The sequence below is a fragment of the Fukomys damarensis genome, unplaced genomic scaffold (assembly GCF_012274545.1).
Source record: "Fukomys damarensis isolate Sample0158 unplaced genomic scaffold, DMR_v1.0_HiC HiC_scaffold_21, whole genome shotgun sequence".
In the NCBI taxonomy this organism is placed as follows: Eukaryota; Metazoa; Chordata; class Mammalia; order Rodentia; family Bathyergidae; genus Fukomys; species Fukomys damarensis.
The window spans coordinates 272,871-298,558 of NW_022900933.1; the positions used below are offsets into that span (position 1 = coordinate 272,871).

Genomic DNA, 25,688 nt, shown 5'->3' on the forward strand with positions numbered 1-25,688 from the left:
GCTGCGGCGACGCGGGCCGAGGAGAACCCCGCCAGCTGCGGGCTGGATACCGGCCCGGGGGCGTGAACCTGAGGTTTGCTCCTCTGCGGAATTCAGCTGTTCTCGTGCTGCCCGCCTCTCCGCCAGGCAGTGACGGCAGCGGCGCCCGTTTGACTAAAAGCGAGACTTGAGACGAGCTTCCCGAGAACGGCACTGGAGAACTCTTGATCTTTTCACATTTTTTTCTTCTCTCTCTCTTTTTTTTAAAGGATCTAGCACGAAATAGTTGCGCTGTGTGTAGGTTTGAAGAAAAAGATCATTCTCCTCCCACCCCAGTGTTAGAAACGTCTCTTCTAATTTTGTAGGTCTCAGCAGACATAATCGCAATTATCTGGTGCGTTTAGAGAATAAGGTGTTCTTAATTTACTGAGACGCAGGCTGAAAATATAACAAGACTTATTGAAAAAAAATCTTTCTTTTTTTTTTTTTTTTTTTTTTAAGCCCAGGTTGGACTTGAACTTGATCCTCCTGTCTCAGCCTCCCATGTGTTGTGATTACAGTCGTAGGCCATCATGCCTGGCTGAAAATTTTTCTTAAATGGTTTAAACACTAATTTTTTTAAACGATATGCAGTATTTAATCCTTTCTTGTTAATTTAGTCACCATTGTGAAAAACCATTAGTTTATAATTTTGGTTGCATTAAGATATTTGTCTTTATTAACAGTGGTCTCTTCTTGATGTGTTTTTCTTTAAAAAAAACTCTAAGCCATTTGCAAGTTAAAGGCTTAATCTGCTTTTGGTAGGGACAGCATTTTAGGAATTATGTGGTGAATATTAATGAATGAGGCTTTTCTAAAGTGCCTAAGAAAGTCAGGCTTTTTCTGAGGCTTCCCTTCTGAACGACTTGTGTTAAGATTGTAACGGTTTGTGGTAACCCAGCGCCTACACACTCATCCCTAGAAGATGTGGTTTTAATTGAATGCTTACTATATTTTTTCATAGCAAAAGATGCCTTTAGTCTAAAATATTATTCTTTTTTAAAATATTGTCTTTAATGAACTTAATAGTTCTAGGGAAATTAATTTTCTTAGGAATTTGACCTAAATGTCATAGGAAATGCAGAAAAACTGTGCTTTACAAGGATATTTGAGAGTTCTTACGAACTTCTTGTTCTACCGCTTATTTCCTGAAGTTACTTAATTCAAAGTATACCCAGAGGCTAGAGGTGATACTGATTGCTTATGAGCAAATAGAGTTGTATTCCATTGTTTTTCCAGTTTTTGTGAACACGATTTAGGATGTTCTGATCTAAAAATGTAATTAATGTATAAATTGCTGGGAATACAAATAGTGTTTTAAATGAATGTACGCTTTTTTTTTTTTTTTTGGTAAACGAAGTCGAACAGTAAAAGGAAAATCATTAAGTGCCATGATCTAGGGCATTTGATTTACTTAATCTGTGTATCTGAGGTCTAGAAAAAGTAGTATTGACAGTTTTTAGGTGTGTGTCAGGTGGTTGAATTAGTGTTTAAATGTATTTTTGGTCTTGAAATAGGTGTCAGCTGTTTAGATTTCAGTTGCTTTTTTGTAGAAAAAGTGGGCAAGATATAATTTTCATACTAATTAGCCAACCCTGGTGGTGCATCCCTATAACCCCAACACTCAGGAGGCCCAAGCAGGGGATTGCCCTGAGTTTGAGGCCAGCCTGGGCTACATAGCAATATCAAAAAAGGTACCAAGTTTTAGTAGAAATTTTAATAGGAAATATATTTCTAGGAAATGTATAAGAAATGCTACCCCCCCTTATGAAACTATGCTGTGGTACTGTGTGATGTGTTTACTACAGACTAAATTTTGAACCATAATTTAAATCTAGCTTCTGCAGAAAAGTTTGTACTCTTTAAATGTAACAAGTAAATTGTTTACGTTCCTCTTTTTCCAGGACACACTTCTTTTTGGAATCTCTCACTTATTGCACATTCTTTCTTTCTTTTGTTTTGTTATTTTGTTCTTTGGGGTTGAGTCTTGCTAAGTGGTCCAGGCTGGCCTTGAAGGTGGGATCTTCCTGCCCCAGCCTCCTGGGAGCTATGATTAATAATAGGTATACATCACCATGTCTGGTTTTGTTCATTCTATCTTTAGAGGTCCTCTTCTTCTCTTAAAGTTGTATGTTCAGTCATTGGTACATTTTTCTTTTTATGCTTCTTTGTTGACCTCATCTCATTTAGTCATATGGATTTGAATACCTGTGTGCTGATGGTTCCCATATTTCTGTCTCTAGCCCAGTTCCCTTCTGTATTCCAGACATCCCGTTAGGTCTGTCCATTTGGGTGTACAGAGGTCAACTCAAACTAAACTTCCATATTCCTTCTTGGCCTACTTCATGTGCAGTTTAACTTCTCTAATCTGATGGTAGCTGCATGCAACATTCAGGTCAAAAGAAAAGTGTTAGTGTTATCTCTGACTTACACCTGGTATTCTGTGCATTTTCATACCTTGATAATATATTCAGAATCCAATCACTTCTTATCTTCATTGCTTTCCAGCCTGGTCCCAGCCACTCTTATCTCTTGCCCAGTAGATATTTCTGCAGTTAGCCACCTAACTGGTCTTCCTGGTTCTTTGCTAGCTCCCTAAAGTCTTTTCAGCACAGCAGCCAGATCATACCACTTCTCAGAACTCTGCAGTGACTTTGCATGTGCAGAGTAAGAACTGGAGTCCTCATGACCTGTAAGTCCTTGCAGTGTGTGTGTATTCCACTGTCCCAGTCTCCTCTTACTTCGCAAACAAGCTGCTTCTCTTCCCCTGCTTATTCCCCTCCAGCCTACTTTGACTGTCTCAGGGTCTTCACACTGCTGTTGCCTCTCTGTGGAATGCTTTTCTCTTGAGTAATTTGCATGGCTTTCTTGACTCCTTTGAGTCTTTGCTCTTTAAATGTCACTTTACGGTTTAATTTAAAACTGTACTTCCCTACTTGCATACCTCTACCCTGCTGTTTTCTCTGTAGGACTCATCACCTGTCATACCATATAATTTCCTCATTGATTGTGTTTACTGTCTCTTCCCCCAGCCCCAGACTCACACTGTAGACAACCTGTATGAAGCAGGACCTTTTATCTGTTTATTGATGGATCCAATTTGGAGTTTTCCTTATCGTCTGACATGTAGCAGATGCTCAGTAAGGATTTGTTGAGTGAGTGAGTTAAATCCTAATCCTGTAGTTCCTTCCTTTGCTGGATACAGCATATTTGGAGACATAGACTTTTCAGTCTGCTTCCTTGTCTAAGCACTGGCAGAGAACAGAAGAAAGTAGAAGAGAGCCTTTGTAAAATCCCTTACTAGCGAGAGTGATACTAGACTCTGCTAGTGACTTTACTTGCCCACTTGGTTAAGACCATTGGTTGGTTAATTCAGAAAGCTGGTTGAAAGCTGGTTGTGCTGATACTTGGCTGTAGTCCTAAAACTCTGGGAGGCTGAGGCAGGAGGATCACAAGTTTGAGCCAGGCTGCTAAGACTCTTCTAAAAAAAAAAAAAAAAAAAAAGCTGGGACTATAGCTCAGTGTGAAGATGTTGGAGTCATTCCCTAGTACCTTTCCCTCCTGTACACATCCCAAATCCCAAAAAGCTGATTAAAGCAAGAACTCAGAATTTTCAAATGTACTTCAAATGTTTATCTTAAAACTTTTAGTGTTAATGCACACCTGTAATCTCAGCACTTGGGAGGCTGAGGCCAGGAGGATTGCCATGAGTTTGAGGCCAGCCTGTGCTACGGTAGTTCAACGTCAGCCTGAACTATATAATATAGTAGCAAGACTTTGTCTCCAAAAAACAAGAAACAAAAAACAAAACTCAAAAAATATAGTGCTGTTTTTATCTATCTGTAATGTTCCCCTTTATTTATTTTTTTCTTTGTTTGAGACGGGATCTCATTGTAGTCCAGGCTCCCCTTGAACTTGGAATAGTCCTGCGTCAGCCTCCCATGTCTGGGATGCAGATACGCGCCCCCGTACCTGACTTGGACCCATGTCTTAGGGTAGTGGCCTTTTGATTTTCCTTCCATAATTCATACTGTGAAAATATCATCTAGGATAATGATGGTGAACCTTTTAGAGACTGAGTGCCAAATGGCAACCCAGAACCCACTTACTTATCCCAAAGTGGCAACACTGCAGTTAAACCTGAGAACTGAGGTTTTATTTTAGGAAAAAAAAAACAAACTGCATTAACACATCTTTTGTCTGAAAAACAGACTAATGTGTACCATAAGTTCACCACCACTAATATATGGCTTCTATTACTAGTGTCTTTAAAGTGGAATGAATATGTGGATACTGGGAAACTACGTACAAAATACTAGAATTTTTCCAGAATTTTAGATTTCATTTAAAAGCACCTTTTGACTTTGTTCTCACATGTAATGGATTTTCAGAAACAAGCAGGTATGCAGCTACACCGACAGCCATACGCATTTAGCTTATTTTATTTATTTTTCTCGATTACCAGGGATCAAACTCAGGACCTTGTGCTCGTGAGGCAGGCTCGGTGCTACTGGCCCCTCACCCTGTGTATTTTTACAGAAGGGGTGAATGTCAGTTACTCATGTGAGAAGTCAAGACAGCTTCTCCTTTGAATATGCCTTAGCAACTCTCCATTAAAGAGAATGTCACTTGTGTTTCTTTATTTTGAGTCAGAGTAAATGTATGTTCAGCTATCAGATCTGGTATACATTTTAGTAAACACATTGTCCTATCAAGAGATGTCATGGTATTATACACTCTGGAAAATGTGGGACAATTATGACTTGTTCTTCTACATGAATCATTTGAATTGCCAAGGAAATGGCTTGGTCTGGTGTAATAAGCTGGAAGTCAGTAGATAGGAGACCTACAGGTCTTAGGCCTTATCAAGGCCAAGGCTTTATGCAAGGATTTTTATGTCAGTTCTCTAATTACTGTGTGTTAGAAGAGGAATACTTGGGAGATGGAAGAGTCCGGGTTTGAATTTGGTTTTGTCAATCAGTATCACTTACACTTATTGTATGATCTTACTAAGGAATTGCTGTATTTTATTAGTACAGTAGTTGCTGTATAAGTGATAGCTAAAGTTAAAGACTTATTTGCTGTTAGGTTCTTGTGAATATTTATGTGTAATATCAATCTTCTTGACAATCTTGCAAAGTAGGTAGGTCCTGCTTGGTGGAAGCTTGGGTGTTTGGTTAAATAATGTATCTGAAGATGGAGCAGATGAGAGGATGAGCCTGAAATTTAACTGAGACACATGGTACAAGGGCCTATTCTTACCATTGAGCTGTTTTCTAAGAATGCTTTGGTGGGAGCCTGGGAGTGGGAAGCACAGTTCACATGCAGTTGTCTAATGTTAGGTGTTAGACCGCTAAATTAAGATTACAAAGGTTTTTCTACCTAGACTTAGAAGATTAATTTTTAAAATTTTAAATTTGAAAATTAGAAGTTTTCCAAGTGAAGACAATACTGAAAGTTACTTAAAACCGAGTAATATGAAAAGTTTTGTTACGTGGAAGCCAGTGGGTAGCCTGTGGTCCTTTTAATTGCCCAGAATTTTGTTCAGAGTCAGTGTGGAGTGTTCACACAGCAGTTCTTATATGTGTGCATTGTGAGTTACTGGGGATATTGTAGACGTTGTTCAGCAGTTGTCTCAGAAAGGCCAACCAGTCCTGATTACACGAGCTAGAACGCACGTCCTCTTTACTGTTTGTTCCAGCCTTACTGTGACTCATTGTACTATCAGTTTTTACATGACATACTGTGTATTTACTTATGTGCTCGATGTCTGTCTTACGCATGAGAACATAGATGCTACGAGGTGGGAACTATTTTTTTTTTTAACCTCTGTGAACCATATTTCTTGTGCTTCCTTGAGGTTCAGTTGGAATGGAGGGATGGCCTGCTGTTTGAGAGTGATTGAAACACAGAGAGCCTCTGCTTTACTTGCTGTTTGTGCCATCATTTTCCATTAGCATGGGAAATCGCGTAACATTTGGAAGGTGTGAAACTCCTAAAAGATTTCAGGTTTACTCTTGGGGTAGTGGAATGGAAAACAATTTAAAACATGGATCTCAGCAAAAATCCTCAGTACTTCTATCAGTTAATCTTGTAGGTCAGAAATGAAGTGTTTGAATGGAATCTGTACATAAATAGATTAGTGATTGCATACACTTAGATCCAGTTATCTTTGAAATAAATTTGGACAGGCTATTCACTTAAAGCTCCCCAGTGTTGTGCATGCTATGTTGTAGAATATTTGTTTCCTTAAAAATTTAATATGCAAACAGTTGGATTCATTTATGTGCTGCTGAATTATATTTACCTAGATTATTGGGAAGCCATGCTCATTTGAAATATGTTCTGTAATAGCATTTTCATACCATGAATGTCTGAAGTTGGCCGAGCGCTGTGATTTTTTATGAAGTAAGGTTTTTAGGTTCATCATTTAGTGCTCTTCTTTCTAGGTACAGTTTCAGGGACTGCGCAGTATTATCTTTGTGGTTGGTCCCCATTGCTGACAAATGGGGATCAGTTTGACCTAGATGTTTACAATAATTTTAAGTTTACATTGGATCGTTTGTAAAGGTAGTTTAGTTCTTTTGCTTTTTATATTTTGGTCACCAGTATTGCATTAGTTTTAACTTGAAGGACATGTATTGAAACTTGGAATTTTTGGCACAGTTTCAATAAAATAGCATTTAAGGTTAACCTTGGAACTACAGCCCATGCATTTATTTTATCTGGAGTTAGGGGGATAAAAGAAACAATTCATAACTATAACAGTAAAATAAAGCCAAACTTTTGCCTTCTATCATTGTTTACTTTTGCATAAATAGGTACTTATGGTTTAGGTCCTTCAGTGTTATATAATCTTCATTTAGGCAAAAAGTCCCAACAGCATTTAAAATAACATTTTATGTAAAGGGAAGCTTTAGTTTTGTTTTTTTTTTTTCAGCTACGATGTCCATCTGTTTTCCTAAAACAACTTTGTACTGTCCAAAAAACCCTAGGTATTTTCTGAGAAATTAAAAAGATAGATTTCTTAGAGTATTTGCAATGTTTCTTGGGGAAAATGTTTCAAAGTACAACTTTCTACAGTTACTCAGCACAGTTACTGTAACTGTATGTATTAAGCAATGGTTTGTGCCCTATTTATTTTTAATTTACATTTAACTATTCCTACTTGTTGAAAATAATTTTAGAAGAAATAGTACAGAATATGTTTGTACAATTTAAAGATTAAACATAAAATGAGTACCTATATAATGAATACCTGTGTAACATCCTCAGCTTTTTTCTTTTAAAATTACATATAAAGTATACATTTATAAAAATTGATGGGGCCGGGGATTTAGCTGAGTGGTTCTGCCACCTGCCTTGCAAGCACAAGGACCTGAGTTCGATCCCCGGTACCAAAAAAAAAAAACAAACAAAAAAAACAAACAAACAAACAAAAAAAACCAAAAAATAAAAATTGATGTAAAATAATAAAGACACAGTGAACATCTCTGTATCTAATTCACAGTTCAAGAGCATTATCTTTTCATTCCTTTATTCTTTTCTTTTACCAGGAGTAGATAGTTCCTTTCTTTTGCTTTTCTGTTTGTCTTTCTCTCTCCCTTTTTCAAACAGTGCTGCTTGGTCTCTTGGTGCACACAAATGTCTTTAGGAGAGTGGTTTTTCAGATGTTGTTAACCAATTTCAATAAGAAGTATATTTTACTTTATGACTCAAAACCATTCAATTTTGTGATAAAAACAAAAATGCTAGTCAAGACCCTCTATGTTGATTTTTGAAATCAGTTGAGGCTTTGAGATTTATTTGGATAAATTGTTGTAGGGCTTATAGCTCATTAAGAGTGGAATTGTTGGATTTTAGGCAGTAATACTTTTTTAGCCTTACTAGTAGTTAGTGTCACATTTTCCTCTGTAAATATACCAGTTTATTTTCCTCTTCAGTGAATATTTGTTATGATGGCTCCACATTCTTGCCTAAACTTGATATTGGCAAAAACTAAAATCAGGGAGTCTATTGTGTATAGAGATACCTTGGAGGTTTTGCATTTCTTATTACTAAGAAACTATCTTTTCAGATGTTTGCTGGACATTTTGTTTCTTGCTCTTACAAATGACTTTTTCTGTTATGTTGCTTTTCTTTTGGCTGGTAGGAGTTCATTATATGTTCTGAATACTAATTCTTTGGTAGTTATCACAAATGTCTTCTACTTTGTGTCTTCTCTTGTAGAGTCTTTATTAATATAAGGTTTTAATTTTCTTTCATATGTTATAAGCTGTTTAAGAAATCTTTCCTTATCTGAAGATTATTTAGATATTCTTCCATGTTACCTTTCAAAGGTTTTCTATTGTTTCAACAGTTCTTTCCCTGAAATTGATTTTTAAATTTATTCTCTCAATGATATTATTTTCTTTTCTCTAAGCTCTATGTTGCTTAACATTTCAGGGATTTTTTGGGGGGAGCACTAAAATGTGCTCATTTACCAATGTTTTGAAATGACTCTGATAGTTCACTACAATATAGGATTGTCTTGAGGATTATATTCACACTGCGTTTAGACTTAAGAAAATAACTATATAGGAATGTGTTCAAAAGTAGGCGTAGAGTTAGTTGTTCAGTAAGCTTTAAAGTCTCCATTCCAACCCCAAGATACAATTTAAGATACACTTTATGTGTATCTAGCTGATAGTGTATACCTTTAGCCAGAGGAATTGGTGCTTCAGTTTTGCAGAGTTCTCAGCTCTTTTTGTTTGTTTGTTTGTTTTGAGACAGATCTTGCTGTGTAGTTCAGGCTGGCCTACTTGTAAGGATCCTCCTGCTTCAGCCTCCCAAGTACTGGGCCTCTGTGTCTGGCACTTCTCAGCTCTTTAGATATTGTTATGTCTCTTATTTTTATTTTCTTTCTTGGTAGATTTAATATTGAAGTTTTAGTTTATCTTCTGTATCTCCTAATGGCTCTTATTTTTTTCTTTTACTTTCTGTGCCTCATATTAGATGAATTCAAGACTAAACACAATTTACCAGCCCTTTCTCCTACTCTGTCAAAAGTTTATCCTGTCTCCAGCATTGAGTATCTAGCAGTATGCATACGTTTTATTTCTTAGAGCTTTGAATTTTTCATATCCACCTGTTTGAATTTTCTCAGTTTTGTCTTATAACCTTTTTGCTACTTTAAAAAGCTCTCTTCTGTTTCAACATGTTCAAATTATACAATCTTTCAGATTACTTCATGAAATTAATACCATTTGAAGTGAATTTATGTTTTTATTAATATTTTTCTCATTAAAATTTGTCTTATGTTTTGGATTTTAAAATACAAGAAGCAACTCATTATTTTGGCGAATAGTAAATAAAAGAGGACATTAATGTCACTGTTTTGTGTCTGTTAGTTACTAACATCTAGACAAAGATCACCAGTAGTGAATGTCACAAAGAGATTAGGTACTTCTGATGGAAATATATGCTACACTGACTACACATTCAAACCTCAGAAGCCTTTAAAATTAACCACCAATTGAAATAGGAAAGATAATTTATTGACCATCATGGGGATGTCATCAACAAAATTCAAACTGGATAGTCTTCCTGGACCAGATACCAGTTCTGTATCACCCACATCCCTGCCCTGCCTGCCTGAGATTCTAAAAATTGCAAGAAACTAAGCATTGTGAGCATTGTGTCTGTTCATGGAAGAGATTGACCTGCAGTTTTTTTTTCTTCCATGAGACTGTCTGGTTTTTGGAATCAGGGTAGTGCTAGCATTCAGGAGTGAGTTTGGGAGTACTCTTGCCCTTTCACTTTTATTAAAGAGTAAATTTCAGCAGTGAATTCATTGGTCCTGGGATTTTCTTAGTTGTTAATTTTTTTTTTTTTAACTTCCTCAGTTTCATTGCATGTTATTGGATTTTTTAGAGATTTTACGTATTTTTAGTTCAGGGTCCCCCCCATCGGTGCCCCACCCCACTGGGGATTGAACTCAGAACCTTGTGCTTGTGAGGCAGGTGTGCAGTGCCACTGAGCTAATATGTATCTAGGAATTTCAATTTTTTCTGGATTCTGTAGTTTATATTAGCATATAAGTTTTAAGGTAGTTTATCTTGTGGATTTGTGTGAATCTATTGTGATTATTGCCATTTTTATTTCTAATTGCATTGATATGGGTCTTTTCTGATAAGATGATTGGCTAAGGATTTGTCTATTTTGTTTGTTCTTTTGAAGAACCAGCCTTTTGATTTATTGCATTGTGTTTTTAGTCTCAATTTCACTAACTTCTGCTTCAACCTTTGTAATTTCCTTCCCTGTACTAGCTTTAAATTTGGATTATTCTTGTTTGTTCTAGGTCCTTGAAGTGTGTGATTAAGTTATTTATTTGGGCTTGCTCTGTTTTTCTCATGTTGGCATTCACCATTATAAACTTACCTCGTATGACTGCTTTCATTGTATACTATAGATTCTAGGAACTGTTTAATTTCTTCCCTGATTTTTTCTGCGACTCATTGATTATTCATAATTCTATTGTTTAATCTGCATGTGTTTGCATAATATCTGTGATTTCTGGTTTTGCCATTGATTTCTGGTTTCATTGCGCTATGATCTGATAATATGCATGGAATAATTTCAGATTTGTTGTTTTTTTTAACATGCTTTTGGGGCTTAGTATATGGTCATTTTTGGAGAAAGCTCTATGTGGTGCTGAAGAGAATGTACAATCTGTTGTTGAGTGGAACACTGTAGATAGCTGTTAGGTCCGTTTGTTTAAAGATGTGGTCAACTCTGATATTTCTTCATGATTTTTTTTTTGGGGTGTCTAGTTGACAGTGTTTTGTGACAGTGCGATATTAAGGTCCCTCTTTGTAATTGTATTGATGGTTATCTGATCTTTTTATGTCCAGTAGTGTTTGTTTTATGAAGTTGGGTGCATGGGTATCTGGTGCATATATATTCATAATGATATCTCTTGTTGAATTCTTCTCTTAACCAATATGTAGTAACCTTCTTTGTCTCTCCTCTTTCTCCTCCTCTCGGACTCAGAACCTTCCACTTGGGAGGCAGGCGGCAGAGCCACTGTTCTTTGCCTCTTCTGATTAGTTTTGTCTTGAAGTCCTACTGTTTCATGGAATATTGTTTTCCATCCTTCATTTTTAGTCTGAATTTCTTTTTGGAGTAAATGTGTTTCTTGTATACACCATACATTTTTGTTTTTTGATCCAATCTTGTCAATTTGTATCTTTTGATTGGAGAGTTGAGACCATTCTTATTGAGAATAGTTACTGAAAGTTACTGAATTATTCCAGTCATTGCATTATTTTCCTGTTACTGATTTTCCCCCTTATGCTTAACTGCTCACCATACCTGGTGTATTCATTGTATTTAGACTTTTTGGCATTGTTGGTTTCTTTCTAGGATATCCTTTAGAAGTTTTTGGAGTTCTGATTTGGTAGTTAGGAATGTCTTAAGGTGCTCTCGAAATAGTTATGCAAGATAAATTTGTTGGGTTGGAAGTTGTTTTAAGACATGAAACTTTCAGTCAGAGCTTTTTTGCTTGTTACGTTTTTGTGTTGACAAATCTGCTATAATAATTCTAATTGGTTTACCTTCATAAGACTTTTTTTGCTTTTCTTTATTATGTTCTTGTGTTGGACTTGGGGGATTTTAACTATGGTATTCTTAGAGAAGTTCTTTTCTAACTTGTTATTTGGGGTTCTGTGTGCCTTGTTTATCTGTATGTTAAATTCTTTTTCCATGCTTTTCTCTTTCTAATATTAACAGTTTTGTTAGTTACACATAGCTTACAGGCTTATATTTATTGCTTCTGAAAACTGATATTCCAGCATTTAGCTGGATGTACAATTCTATGTTGTTGTTTGGTTCCTGGGATTGAACTCAGGGCCTTGCGCTTGGGAGACAGGCACAGTGTCACCTGGTTATTGTTTCTATAGAGAGTGTACTCCATTATCTTTTGGCTTGTATTGCTGAGTAATGATTCTAATGTTATTCCTTCATGGGTAATCTTTCTTGTATTAATTCTAAGACTTGTTTTCTGTCTTTTGAATTTTACAGTGTTAACACAGAACTGTTTAAGTATGTTTCTTTTATTCTGTCCGGATTTTATTGGCCTCTTGATTTAGAAGATTTAATGTTTTTCAACAGTTTTTGAAAATTCTCAGGGATTACCTCATCAAATACAATCTTTCTTTATTCTTTTCTCTCCTTGAAATCCCAACTGATTTTGCTAGACCTTTCATTGTATCCTTTATGTCTGTTAGTTTTTTTGTTCATATTTTTCTTGTCCTTTTGTGATACATTGTTAGTTTTTATCAGATCTGTCTTCCTATTTGATAATTGTTGAAACTTTGCAGAATTACTGTTTTTTTTTAGTTTTTAATTTTTGAGCACCTGTGTATTTGTACATATGTATGTATGCAGTTTAGTTGTGCATATGTATGTTTGTATACAGTTTAGAGTTTCTTCAAGTCTTTCTAATCTGTTTTTTAATGAGTGTAGTTATTTCCTGATCCCCCCCCATTACGTTTATTGGTACATTGTAAAGCAAACAGTACAGTTATATTTATCTTTGGGATCTTGTGCCTTTACATGATACGTCTTGGTTCTTATTTTTTCCTTATACCCCTGCTCTCCCTTTACCCCCTTTACCCTTCCCTATTTACAAAGACTTTGTTTCCATTTTTTTTCCTTTTTTCACATATTTTCTTTTCCCTTATTTCCTGTTTTCTTGTAACAGTTCTAATAGCTGACACCCCCCTCCCATTGAACCCAGGACTTTTGCACTGAGCTAAATCCCAGCCTTTTGTTTTGTTTTGTTTTTGCAACACGGTCTTGGTAAGTTGCCCTGGCTAGGGTTGATCTTTTGACCCTTCTGCTTCTGCCTCAGCCTCAGAGTGCCGGGTTTACAAAGTACCACACTACCTGGCATAATTTTGTGTTATAGTTTCTCATATTCTGTGTTCTAGTGCTCTTTGGGATATATTCCCTATCGTATTTGTATCTACTAGCGCTCGCTTGTTCAATTTTGACACATTCACTTTCTGTAAATAATGTATTGTGCTGGCTAGATTGGATAGAAGAACTTTCTTTCTGGAAATGTTTTTGTTCCTTCCTAAGCATCTCAGGGCTTTCATGGCTTTGAGCTGTTTTAAAATATTTTTCCTAGAGATGAATAAGGGGTTGTGGATTGCCAGTCTGGACTGGCAGACTATCGATGCAAATCTCAGAATCCGTGGTTATAAAAACTTTTTTATTTGGTTTTTGGAAACACTGACATGTTTTCTAATTTTTCAGTGTTTATTTTTGTTGGTTCATGTTTGCAGCATACATTAATTACACTCTGTGGAGAGTTGGTATGAATGAGTATGTAACACGTCTTAGTTCTTTATATGTCCCTCTTCCCTACCCCTCCCTTTCTCCTCTTTCCCTTCATTTTTTTGCAAGTGGGAAGAGGTTCAAGACAAGCTTTCTTTTTAGGAATTTTTAATTTCTTATTGTATGTTAATGAAAGTATTTTTTCCCCTTGTAGTTTGCAACTACAAGTGATCTTGACTGTGGACCCTTTGAAAGGTCTGAGTTTTAGGTACCTGATATTATTTCTCCTTCTGTGAGAAGTTGCAGGACAGGGTCCTTCTGTCTAAAATTTAAATGGTAGCTGGGCTTGGTGGCATACGCCTGTTATACCAACTCTGGGAGGTCGAGGCAGGAGGACTGCCTTGAATTTGAGGCCATCCTGGGCTACAAGAGCGAGTTCAAGACCACTTTGAACTACATAACAAGAACCTGTCACAAATAAACACTTAAATAGGAACCTTAACTCTGCCAGCTATTATTTGACAGGCCCACACCATAGGATCGCTCTTACTTTTAGAAAGCTACTCACCCCTCAGGAGTTGAACTCAGGACCTTGCACCTGCCAGGCAGGCAATGCGCCACTGAGCTACATCCTGGGCCCTGCGGTACACCCCCCAGCCCCAAACTTAACCTATTTTAAAGCAAATCATTTTATTTTTAATTGAGAGAGTTTCAGCTCATGTGCTAGCTCATCATACTAGATATGGAAAACCCAAATTAGTTTTTAAAAGTCAACCTGTTCTATTTATTTGGCTTTTTGAGACAGGATCTTGTTTGTAGCTCTGGTGGACCTTGAACTCACTATGTAGCCTAAACTGGCCTTGAACTCTTAGTGATCCTCCTGCTTCAGCCTTTTGAGTACCGGCATTGCAGGCATGCACCACTAAATGCGGTTTCATTCAGTGATAATTTATAATTTAAAAATACACTGTTTGGGGTGGCTTAGTGGTAGAACATTAGCCTAGCGTGCCCGAGGACTGGGTTTAATCCCAGCATGGAGGAGGGAAAACATATTGAATTTTGCTCTATATTATAAAAGTAAAATATGTTCATGGTGGGAAAATATAAACATTAAGAAAGATACAGGGTAAAAAGATTACCAGGAAGAGTACTCAGATGTCATCCCAGAGTTATAGTTCATTATATCCCTCTGGGTTTTCTATGTGTAAATGAGCATGACTCTGGTAAAAGAGAATTTTCTTTTTTTTAAAAAATAATTTATATACATTTATGGCTTTATACAGTTATAGCAAAGATTGTTCTTGTATCTTTAGTACATCAGCATCATCAGGCACTTCTCAGAGAGTATTGGAACATGGGATCTGTATGGGAACATGGAATCTCAGGTGGCAGAATGCGGGAGAGCATGGCTATCCTGACAGAACTTAAACGGCCATCCCTGGCCACAGTGCCAGGCTAGTCCCCACCTCAGAGGTTATAATGCCAGGTTGCTTTGGTTGCATAAAACACATTGCACATTTTACTGAATTATTCCTAACTAAAACCACAAGAGAAATTTCTCATTTAAAATCACTTATAAGTTTGGCATTCTTAAGAGCTCAAAGTAAAAATTTCAAGTTTGAGGAGGTAAGGGAAGATTGGTAATATAAACCCAGCAGCTGAGTAAGCCCACCTTGTGTACCTTTGGGTACTGTTTCCATTTTAAGTGTCTTTATCCTCTTCTTGGAACGTTCCATTGATTTACTGCTCACTGGGATCTAACATTTGCTAAATAACCTAGAATTTGTCAGTTTGTCATTTTTTTCAGAGTAGAGCTTTCCAAGTAGTGCATCTATTACCTAAATATATTCCATACATCTATATTACGGAAGCAGTACATCTTTATATTTAAAGTATCTGCATAGCTCTGTAATACAATATGCTTTTAATAACAGTACAAAGTGGAGGAAATAAACAAGGCTGCATAGGTGATATCATTTGCACATTTCACAAAGCAGTCATGTACAATATACTAAATATTCCAGAGAGTCAGTATTCTTACTGAAAAAGAACTTCTGGTGACCACGTTATGTTCGTTTTCAAAATAGATGCCTTTCCCTCAACTTCACTGTACCCCAGAGAGCTACTGAGGGTTCATATTAGGATTTTAACACAAAGGAAAATGGGGGTGGGGAAAAATTCACACAGGCTGAAAAGGGAGAGAGATCTTTCAAAGTCACTTTAGAAGGAGTAAGATTTTAATGGTGATTTTGATTTCAGCTGTTGTTGCCTCTGTGGTGTGACTAGGAGATCTGAAGCTCCTGTAATAATGAATCAGTGGTAAATGTGGGAGGAAGTGCAAGAATGGACATGGGGGCAGAAATGAGCACATGAGTTATTTGACATCAACAGTTTCTATTATTCAGGAGATATTTCTTACAGAAAAACAGGTTTCTAAACTTAGCCATGTTTTGGAATGCTCAAAGAAAATGGTGAGAGGGCGCAATTTCTCTGCAAGTGCTTGCAATACTGAAAGTCACGGTAAAAAGCTTACCAAGCAGCTGGCCTTTCAGGAACACTTGTATTCTTACCACACCAAGAGAGATGCAGTTAACATACAAGAAGCAAGTGTGATTTGATTGCAGAGCCTTCTCAAGAAGACAAGAGAATCCTACCTGTTCCTGTTTTCAGATGAGCCAGGGCGTTTCACATGACTTTGAAATACTGATGGAGTGAATAGGAGTCAAGGCCAATTAACCTGATCTTCAGTTACAAGTTACTGCAAAGTATTAAAATGTAACAACTGTATTATACTATAAGTTGCTAAAGGTTGAAGAAATACTCAAATTCTCAACCTAAGGCTTTTAAAGTCACTTCAAATCTGTAACTTAAAAGCTGGTTGGTTGGTTTTCACATTATTTGCCCGTTTTTTAACATGTTCTAGTCCACTTTATAGGCATCCATACTGAGGAACAAAAAACATTCTAAAAATCACTTTATTTCCATTCTGAACTTCCTCCTTTAAGTTAAATTTTGAAAGACAGAAGAAAAAATGATAGAGAATAAGGAGTGACTTAATTCCTCGAGGCAGAGCTACAGAAGCAACCCCAGCCTGAACTGAAACAAGCGTGTAGAGATTTTAGGGAAACTTGCTAAAGCACAACTCAAATGGCAGACCAAGACTGCCAGTTTGACAGATGAGTGCTGTTTCAGATGTAGGTCTCCCTTTCTGATATACAAGTATTATGAGGCCTCCCAGGAATAGCTAACAATTCAACATACAGTTATCTACCAGACAAGATGCTGTACAGTGCACACAATTCACAAGGTAATAGAAGCAGAAGAGATTTCTTTAAAATACATACATAGCATATTTAGTTCTTCTAAATACAAAAGGCGATGTGTCTGTAACTATACATCACTTTCCTGCTCAACAGGGCCAAAACCTTGAGTATACAAGTACTAATTGCAGTGGTATAAGATTAAAAACACCACCAAGAAATATCTCAAAGCTCTCGATGGCCTTAGTGTTGAGGTCAGGGTAGGACAGGTTGCCCCAGGCCTTGCGGCGGGACAACCTTCTTTTACTTGGGGAGAGCGACATGGGTGGGTGCTGCCGCAGTGGGGGCGCCGGGACCGTGGAAGTCGCTGCACAGACACCCCGCCAGCGCTGCCAGGGAGCCAGGTCTGAAAGAGAATTTTCTTTGTGTGTGTTTTATATCCCATGTGAATCTCTCCTTCAAGCTTTTTTAGTCATTTCCCTAATAAATGGGCACAAGGTTCTTTCTAATTTTATAAAGTTGCATTGCTAATAGTGAACATGCTCAAGTATATCTTTGTAATTGTGATTATATCTGTAGCATAAACTATTATGAAAATAATATTCTCTGTTGAAAAGGAGGCACTATTTTTATACTTGGAAGTTTTCCAAATTTCTCTTGTGACTTATATTAGTTATGCTCTCAGACTGACATTATCAGAGTACTGGTTTTTGTACTGTGGCTGTGCCTTTAAATACTTGCTAACTGTAGTGAAAAAAGGTAGTATTTACAAATGCGATTTTTAGATGGCTTTATTGAAGATAACTGGCACAGCACAATGAACTGCATGCGTAGAGAGTGTACAGTACCGATGTTCTCCAGTAAACAGCGGTGTGACGCTTGTCACCTCAAGGCCCTGTACTTGTACTTCATCTCCAGAATTTCCTAGCTGCCCTGGTAATCCTTACCACATCTTCTTACCTCCATACCTTAAATGAAGACAGGGTACATGTTTTAATCTGCCTGTCTTTAATGTTACTGAGGTCACATATTTTTAGAAAATATAGTCTTAAAAATACAGTTTTTCTCATTCATCTCAATGTTTTTCTTATTCTTTTTCAAATTTCAGTGGTACTTGCAAGGCAACCAGGCTTTTGTAATTTTCTTAAGTGTATTTTTACTTCATTGTAGGTCTTTTGAATTTACTTATTTTTGCTGTAAAATCTTTGTTTTTTCATTTGATTTACCAGTCTTTTTCTATTAAGGTTCTGAGTTTTATATAAGACATAGAAAAGCCTTACAAAACAGATTATTTTTAAAATGAAAAAAGTATGATTTTGTCTTTTCCTTTAGTTCTGTTAGATTTAAGCTTTAAATCTCGGTCTATATATACTTGATGTAGGAGCTTAATTCTTTTCCCGAATAGCTGTCATTTGTGTGTATCCTACTGATTTGCAGTGGTGCTCTGATAATATGCTAAACTTCTGATGTGTACTTTGTCTATTTCTATTTTATTTATGTGGCTGTTCTTAGGCAAGTTTTAAAAATTCTTGTTTTATAAGAAGAGCCTTTTCATTTGTTTAGCTTTAGAATCATTTTGGATGGTATTTGACATCCTTGTATTTTCTTTCCTTCCATCCCCTTTTTTTTTTTTTTTTTTTTTTGAGATAAGGTCTTGCTGTGTTGTTCAGGCTGGTTTTGAGATCACTGTGTAGCCCAGGCTGGCTTCACTGTTGATGATCCTCCTGCCTCAGCCTGCCTAGTGCTAAGATTACAGATGTAGTGGTTATCCAGCTCTTTTACATTTCTTAGCTGTGAAATGATGTTTTAAGTATTCATTTTTTCTGAAGGTAAGCAGTCATTTGACTGTTTCAGTAGTTTTTGTTGTTGAGTGCCCTAACATGATGTACCTAAGAGTTATTTTACAGGGCTGAGAATTTAGCTCAATGGCGCTGCGCCTGCCTCTCGCAAGGTCCTGAGTTTGATCCCAGGTACCCTCACCAAAAGTTATTTTAAAGCTTGTTGTGTTTAATATTAATACCTTAGCCAAACTTCATAAGGGATGAAAAATTTTTATGAATGGCAGGTTTTCTGTTTGCTGTTAAATTTCATTGAAAACTAGCACCAATTATTAGAACAACACTGTGGTAGTATTGGACATATTTAATAAGGGTAGAGGGAGGACCAAAAGGAGAAATTATAGGGAGATAATATTTGACTCAAAACTAAAACTTACTATCTAACTTCTTTCTGAAGAAGTCAGAAAGTTATGGGAGTTGTCCAGCCCTGGCTTTTGAATACTATGGGCTGATGATCACTCATCTGGGGCCAGACTCTGTATCTAGTTGGGTTAGGTGGCCATTTGTAACTAAGATTTGGCTGAAGGTCCAAGCAGATCAAGATGGTAGCTTTTAGGGGGAGAAAGCTTATGTGTATGGTAGAGCTTTTTACATAAGGTTTACATTTTGTGTTCTACTGTAATTTGAACAATTTTGATGACCTGTATTCTTTTTCTCTTTTTTTTCTTGGAAACATTTTATGTGGATTTGAAAGTCTGAGTTTTATAAGCATATCGGTAATGGTGTGTGTTAGGGTGCTTGACGCCCTGGCTCTGGGTTCCATCCCCACCCCTCTGCCTCCAAACAAAAAATAGTAATATCCTTGGAATTAAGCTTTCAGTTTGTCGGAGCCATCAAAAATTAGGTTTATTTACAGAATTAACTTGTGACTGTATTATTTCCTAGGGAAGTATCTGTAAATGAGTTGTCATCCCTTTTCCTGAGAAAATGGTCTGATGTGGGCTTGATGGGCAAGCAGAAGCCTAACACATAAGGGTGTGACTTGCAGGAGCTGCCAACTGTGCAGATCCTTTTCACTTTCCTAGAGAAGCTGTACAGACTGATTTATCTGTTCTATTTTTTTTGAACTTTATTTTACACTTTTAGTTTTTTACACCAGAGAAACTGGTATTTACTCATGTGTCCTATTTATTTCACTTAAGAGTATAGCCTCAGTGTGCATCCATTTAGCTATAAATTAATGTCTGCAGTTTCTCATTCTGTATGGCTAAGTAGTACTTCATTTTATAGAAAAACCACATCTTCTTTATCCAGTCTCCAGGTGATGAGCATTTAGGTTCTCTCCAAGCTTTAGCTATTACAAACTGTGCCGCTATAAATGTGGGTGCACTTATAGCACTGTGGTATGATTCTTTTAATTCTTTCGGAAAGATACCCAGCAGAGGGATGGCTGGGTCAAATGCGACCTCTAATCCTAGTTCTTTGAGCCTTCTCCATATTGATTTCCACAGTGGTTACACCAGTCTGTACTCCCACCAACAATGGAGAAGAGTTCCTGTCTTGATTCTATTCTTATATTGAAAGAAAAAAAATAATTAAAAAAGAGAAGTTTGTAGTATTGCAATGGTACACCTAATAGAGAACTTAAATTGCATTCTTTACTGCAGATTATGGTAGCAGTTCTTCATAATGGATATCACTGAGGTGAGTGTATTACTAAGACATGAGTCATAGAAATAACTATGTTATAGTTTAAAAGGAAGCTGTGCACAGCAACTCTGTGATTTCAGTGTACTCTGTAAAGTTAATTTGAGAAAAGATGCTGTAAATGGGAGTTTCCATGTCAGGGACTTCAGAGTATGATTTACTAGATTATTTTGTCTTTTGGTTATTTTAAATCTTTTTCCTCTTTGAAATAATTTTATTGGAGACATTATACTTTTGGGGTAGTGACTGACAAAGAATAGGAATTTAGATGACTTTTTTGTATTTGATGGTATTTCAGAAAATAGTTACTACTTTGCTTGGTTTTCTCACTGGATTGTCTTTTTCTTTTTAATTTGTAGGATCAGGTTTATTTAAAAATGTTTTTTATTGCAAATGTAACATACTTGCAAACATTTAAACATGTAGGATTTTATAAAAGCAATCAATCTCTTGGATTTTCTGCAAGTACTTTATACTCATGTACCAAACATTATCTGGATAAGACAGGCTGTTAGCGTCTCATACAATTTGTGTTCATGGGTATAACTGCTCTGAGATTTTAAGAAAACTAGCTCTAGGTGGAGGACCACATCACTGCCAAGGCTATGTATTTTGCTTTGTTTAATAGATGCTGTGTACTCACTCCACACCTGGATCATAAACTCATTTGAGGTCATTGAATCTACCTTTTAATTTTATTTTTTGGTATGATGATAGAACTCAGGACCTTGAGCTTGTGAGGCAGGCCGGGGCACCAGTGAGCGAAATCCCCAGTCCTATTGAATCTGCTTTTGAACACTGCTCATCATTGTTCACTCAGCTTTTAAAATTTATATGGAGAATCAAAATTCTATAATGATTTCAGTGATAAAATAATTAATAATGTATTTTATAAGATCATCAACACCAACTTTTTTACTCTTGCAGCTGATGACTTTGTTTCTCAGTGGCACACATCAACAGTCCCCTCTGTTTGGGAGGCTGACCACGTGAGCCTCATCTCAGGTTTGAGATCAGCCGGGACAACAGAGTGAGACCCCAGCTCACAAAAAACAAAAAACAAACAAAAAAACCCCCAGCTACTACTCTCCTTATATTTCTGTAGATAAATTGTATAAGCCAGTCTCTACTTGTACATCAAGTTCTGTTTCTTCTTGCTTTTTGTAAACATTGACCCTGACTCTCATATATCATTAGTGTTTACCTTTCTGCTGCATTATTTTTGTCAGCATGTGGTCATGCTGTAATTTCTCTTTAAAAAAAGAAACTCTCAACCTCATATTCCCCTTTAGATTTCATCTCATCACTCTGCATCTTTTCACAGGAAATCTGATCTAAAGATTTGTGTTCTCATGCTGGAGTTCTAATTCTTAAATTCATTTCATTCAGCTTTCCATCACCAATACTTTACTGCACTGGTCAGAGTCACCGGCAATGTCTATGTTGCTAAGTCCAAAATTCACTCCTCAGTTTCATTATACTTTACTTACCAGTATCATTTGGCAAAGTTGATCTATCCCTTGTGTTTGATACACTTTATTCATATAGCATCCAGGTCAGTGTTCTACAAATTTTCTTCCTCGCTCTCCTTTGCAAGTTCTTTATCTTCCTGCTGTTGAGTTTTGACACTCTTGGGATTTGATCTATCTTTATACCCATTCCCTTGATAACTTCATCCAAGTTTATGGCTTTAAGTATAATCTATGTTCTGAGTACTTCCAAATTTGTATCTTCATCTTGTTGCAGAGCTCCAACTATCTAAAACTGTCACTGATACTCATCCCCAGCTCTTTCTGTAAAGGACAATTCCATTGTTTTTGTTGTGGCCTGAAAGATTTGGAATTGTCTCTGGCTTTGCTTATTTTCATATAACCCACTTCCAATATGTCAGCAAATCATCTTGCCTCTGCCTTCATAATATGTATAGATCTCAACCACTTCTTATTACCTAAACTGCAACAACTTCATGTCATCATTAGCTCTGGATTATTTCAGTTGTCGCCTAAAGTTTTCCCTGCATTCACTTTCTCCTCCCTCCCTACTCAGAATTCTCTATTGGTTTCTCATATTACTGAGATTATTAGCCATAGTCTTTCCAATAACCTGTAGCAAACTCCATATTCTTTATAAAGTTCCCTTAAATTGTTCTCTTTTTCCCCATGCTCATTCTATAGGAACCACATTATCCTTACTGTCTTTTTTTTTTTTTCAAATATGCACTGTGTTCCTCTCTCATGATCTTTGTGCTTTCACTTCTCTTATAGGCTCCCCTTCACTTAGGGATAATGATGTGACCCCTCTTTTCACTTATTTCAGATCTTTATTCAGATGTTATTTTTTTCATTGAAAATCCTCCCTAACCGTTTTGCTTAGATTGAACCACTGTTATGCCTGTGCAGTTTCTCTTTCCTGCTTGTCAGTATTCTTGCTACATATTTTGTTTCATATACTATATGTATATTATTAGTTCATCTTCCCATTAGCAGAGTATTCTATAAGTTCAGAGTTTGTGTTCTTTTTACTGCTATCTTTTTCAAAACCTAGAACAGTGCTGACATAAAGGCTATTGTGGAAAACAGTAGTTGAAATGACATGCATAGGCATGATTTGAGCTGAGTTATGGAGGACAGATGAAAATATAAAAGGACAAGGAGAATATTTTTAGAGTTTTGAGAGTAGGGAGAAGGTAAAGTGCTTTAAACTGAACTTTAGAAAGTAGCTCCTTGAATTGCTTAATTAGAACCCATAGCTGTTTCCTACCAACTGCTACTCTGATTGTGCTTTATATTCTTCAAAATCATATCTGAAACTCCCAGACACGAATTCATTCTTATTTATTATTATTTTCTGTGGTGCCAGGGATCAAACCCAGGACCTCATACATGTTACATATGCCCTGTACCTTTGAGCTAACCCTCAAACTCCTATTTTTGAGGTGGGAGTCTCATTAAGTTGCCCAGGCTGTCCTTGAACTTCTGAGCTCAAGTGACCTTGCGTTTTAGTCTCTCAAGTAGCTGAAACTACAGGTGTCATCACCACGTCTGGCATTATTCCTGTACTCTTGATCTTGGAGAGCAATTGATTTCATCATTTATGGAATCTCCCAAATTAGAAACATAGTTGTCTTAGATGCCTCACTCACATTCAGATGTTTAGGAGGGTCTCACTAAAAGTGCAGATGCCAATTTTTAGGCAACACCTTTGTCTTTTTAGTTCTACCCAAGTATTTCTGTCTGCTTTAACTTCATGTGAACTCAGATGTATTTGAATGTTGAAGTAATTTTAGTTGGTGTCATGAAGTCTATTCTATCCTATTAGGTTTTAAATTTGATCATTTTTTTATTTAGTCACTAATTCAAGTCTGCCTACTTCTGACAGTTTCTGTTCTTTGCTTGTTTTCTGGTTCTCTTTTATTTTTTTATCTTTTTTAAAAAACTTATATCTTGTAACCTGTTACAATTACTCCAGAATCTTGTCTGTGATGGTGAACAGTTGTAATTCCAGAACTCTGGGAAACCAAAGCAAGAGGATCACAGGTACAACCTCAGCCTGGGCAACTTAGTGATTTAGAGAGACCTTGCTTCAAAATAAAAATAAGGAAAGGGCTGGGAATGTACTTCATTGTGAAAGCTGTGGGCTCAGTTCCTACTACCAGGAAAACAAATAAAAAGACAAAACACAGGATCTTATGTCTTTAGTGGTCTGATTTTAACTTCTGCTCCCTGCTGCTCATGGTGGTTTATCATACGTTCTCGTTGTGGGTTGTGGGTTCATATCTGGGAACCTAGACTTGAAAATCTTGAGGCACTTGGCTTGAAGGGAGCATTCCCCCAGAGAAGATGCACTTTTGCTTCTGCCACTAGCACTCTGGGTACCTCTTGGGCTTGACATTCCCAAGATCAGGTAAATAGTTTGGACCCTAAAGCTGTGCAAGAAACTTGTAATAACAGATTTCTAGTAGTGCCCTAAGTGAAGGCAGTATGAGACTAAAAGCCAAGAATCTTGACTTTGTTTTAGTGCATCATTATAGTGTTATGCACCAATCTTATTAAAATAATTTACTTTTATGCTTAGGATATATCTGGAGTATAGCATTGACGGCTATATAATGCCTAATCTTTAATTTTAGTAGTTCATGAAATAATGTAATTCTGTCCTGCAATGCGAATCTGATGGATAATAGAGAGTAATAGGTTATCTTATTTATCACTATGGAATACTTCGCCCAAATGAACTGTTTTTCTTAAAAAATGTCAGCATCAGTTTAAAAAGAAAACAGCTCAAGATTTATTGTGAGTTTTGAGGATAGGAAGCATGGTACCGATAGTGGCACATTTGGAATGCGAAACATGTAGATTCAGTGTGATCAGATTGCAGATTTTTTTTTTTTTTTACTTATGACCGCTGTTTCGCAAAGAACCTGTAATAGTAACTTTCAGCCTCGGCTTTACAGCTATTCATAGTAATTTTTTAAAATATATTGTACAGTGAATGAAACTCTTGTGGGTTAATCTGGGACCCTCTTTGTTTTTTAAAGATTCATTCACTTGTCCAGACATCATTGTTTTATACGAACTTTTAAGAGATTATGCATTCTTGGGTTAAAAATTGTACCTTTTCCTTAATTGATACGATACATATGTGCATATATTTTGATAAATATGCCTCCTTTTTATGTTTTTTGTCCACTACTTGACATAGAATGACTTAGTATGTTTAGATTGGTTTTTCTGTGTGCTTTCAGTCTTGGATTTTAATTTGTTAAATTTATTATAGTTCTCTTAAGTCATCCCAACTAATATAGACAAAAATTTATAAAATCACCACGTTTTTTTTTTGTGTGTGTGTGATTTGTTTTAAAAATTCAAGGAAATCATGGCATAAGCAAGGGTAACTGAAATAACCTAGCAGTAAGAAAATGCAATAAAAAATTCTTAAACTGTTTTAATTTTTCTCTTATAACATGTAAGCAACAATTCTTTATTTCTGTTTTTACTTTTAGAAATATAATATTGTATTGTTTAAATTTCTGTTTTAATGTGAAGTTCAACAATTATGTATTAAATATTTGTATTCTCATTCCCTTCAAAAAAGGATTCTCATTTTTTTCTGTATGATCCTAGACTGTACATATATGTAGCTATTGTGTTCAACATAGATAAGATGCTTTTTATTATATGTTTTGCTGTATTATAGTCTTATTTTAAATAGATGTATGATGTATAGATAATCCACACTGAAATATCGTTGTTTTACCATTAGAATCAGTGTGTTCTGTCTTGTGTATAGCTGTATCCTTATTGTTTAAAGCAGCTTGATTGAAATTCTAATAATTGCCTCTAGATTAAGTTGTCATTAAAGTTTTGTGTTTCAAATATTTATATTAATATAAACAGGTTTTGTGAAGCATGGTCACTCAGCACCTGTAATCCCAGCATTTGATAGGCTGAGGCAGGAGGATTACCATAAGTTTGAGACCAGCCTGGGTGATGTCATGAGGTCAGGGGCAGCCTGAATTAGAGTGAGACCCTGTTTCAGAAAACAAAGAACAAAAAACAAGCAAAAGATGTGTAATAGGAAAAAGTGTATGTGTGTGTATATATAT

The 25,688-nt window shown here is 36.3% G+C and overlaps 1 protein-coding gene across 4 annotated transcripts in view; it reads left to right on the plus strand.

Annotated features, from left to right (window-relative positions):
- Positions 1-352: 352 nt before the first annotated feature.
- The window catches only part of Ktn1 (kinectin 1), a 103,949-nt gene continuing 78,613 nt past the window's right edge, over positions 353-25,688 (plus strand). For 2 of the 4 annotated variants that reach the window (XR_004518364.1, XM_033766905.1), the window contains exon 1: positions 353-373. The gene's annotated coding sequence lies outside the window, so the exon portion shown is untranslated. The remainder of the gene's footprint in view (positions 374-25,688) is intronic. The other 2 variants (XM_033766907.1, XM_033766906.1) reach the window with 1 other exon arrangement.